Source organism: Giraffa tippelskirchi, chromosome 6 (genome assembly GCF_054371585.1).
Source record: "Giraffa tippelskirchi isolate mGirTip1 chromosome 6, T2T-mGirTip1v1.2.pri, whole genome shotgun sequence".
Taxonomy (NCBI): Eukaryota; Metazoa; Chordata; class Mammalia; order Artiodactyla; family Giraffidae; genus Giraffa; species Giraffa tippelskirchi.
The window spans coordinates 36,411,279-36,413,199 of record NC_137280.1 but is presented as its reverse complement, the minus strand read 5'-3'; the positions used below and the strand labels follow the sequence as shown (position 1 = coordinate 36,413,199).

Here is a 1,921-nt window from a genome sequence, read left to right as displayed (position 1 = left end):
CTACTATGATTGTGTTACTGTTAATTTCTCCCTTTATGTCTGTTAGTGTTTGTCTTATGTATTGAGGTGCTCCCATGTTGGGTGCATAGATATTTACAATTGTTATGTCTTCCTCTTGGATTGATCCTGTGATCATTATGTAGTGTCCTTTCTTATCTCTTGTAATCTTTATTTTAAGGCCTATTTTGTCTGATATGAGGATTGCTACTCCAGCTTTCTTTTGCTTCCCACTTGCATGGAATATATTTTTCCATCCTTTCACTTTCACCCTATATGTGTCATAGGTCTGAAGTGGGTTTCTTGTAGACAGCATATATATGGGTCTTGTTTTTGTATCCATTTAGTCAGAATGCATCTTTTGGTTAGATCATTTAGTCCATTTACATTTAAAGTAAGTATTGATATATATGTTCCTATTGCCATTTTCTTAACTGTTTGGGGTTGATTTTGTAGATCTTTTTCTTCTCTTGTATTTCTGGACTATATAAGTCCCTTTTCACGAGAGACGTATTTGTCATTCAGTTTCACATGCATAAGTCTATCAAACAAAAACTACCCACTGAACATAGAAATTGCTTGAACTGCTTCAACTGCTTATTCAAAGTGACTGTGCCCATTCCTCTGCTCTTGCCATCTTTGTCTTCTTTAATATCTGCCCACTTTACAGTTCTAGCTATGCTGAACACTTCCTTTAGCTTCTTCCAACTAACTTTGATGTCAAGATTAGCAACAAAAATTGTGGAACCAAGTCTACCAGCCTGCAAATTACTGATAACCACAGGGGGAATGTTTGGATTATTGAGAATGGAAGGTGGTAAATTCATCAATCCAGATCCCATATCGGGTACATATCCTCCTGGAAATGATCCTCCTGTTCATTGCAATCCCCTAGGAGCATTTTCTCCGGCAGGTTCCTCCTTAATATTCAAAGGTCTTCCGCTAAGATCATATTTGTTCGTTGTTTCTTGTGCTTCTTGATAAATTCTTCGTCTTTAAATTCCCCCACACTACAACTCCTTGATTTTCCTTCTGCATCCTTAAAGAGCTCCAAGTATGTAACCTCACCAACTTTTTCTCTCATTAGATCTTTAATAGCTTGCCATTTCATGTCATATGGGATGTTGCTAATAAAAACTCTGTTACGATTTGGACCCTTCTTTTCTCCACTGCCTGAATTCTTATCTTTTGAGTAAGGATGGAACCTATTGGCCTGCTTATTTCCTGTAGATTTTTCTTTTAATTCAGATTTCTGTTTGACTGATTCATCATTCTCCATTTTAACGCCATCGGAACTGCAGCTGTGCTGCGGAGGCTGCTTCTCCTGCTCGGGGAGGTGGGGCGGGGGTGAGGCCCGGGTTCACCCAGAGGCGCCCAGGGCTGCCGATGCAGGCTGTCATCGCCAGGGCCCAGAAGCACCTCGGGCTTGTCGGCGTCGACCGTCCTGCCGCCACGGCCTCCACTTCCGCTGCCTGCGCTGGGGGGCTCTGAGCGCGACAATCGCTCCTCCTTTTTCGATTCACTTCTTTGGCATTATGCGGTCAGACTGTGGGGATTACCTACTGCCTGATTAGTGGTGCTGGATTTAAATCTTAGGGAAAAGTGTGTTTTGACCCTACAGTTATCCCTGTACATTATTTTGACGACCCTGATCATCCCATCCTCGAGGGAAAAGGGAACCAGGGAGCTGACCCTAAGTGATTTTAACAGGTTAGCCGAACTGGATTCCAAAAAATGAAAAGAAGGCCTCACATTAAAGCAGCAAGGATGTGTATCAAAAGGAAGAACTTGGGGAAAGGTAATCTCCAATGAATCATCAGTTAGGGAAGGTGGAATTCCTTAGTCTCAGAATTGTCATGTTTGCTTTGGAAAAAAACAAACGAAAGTGAGGGACTAGGATAAGTCAGTAAAGCATTAGTTTTAA

At 41.6% G+C, this 1,921-nt stretch overlaps 1 pseudogene; it reads right to left on the bottom strand.

Moving 5' to 3' along the window:
• Nucleotides 1-480: 480 nt before the first annotated feature.
• Nucleotides 481-1,291, bottom strand: LOC145510766 (myelin expression factor 2 pseudogene; annotated as a pseudogene).
• Between the last annotated feature and the right edge of the window lie 630 nt (nucleotides 1,292-1,921).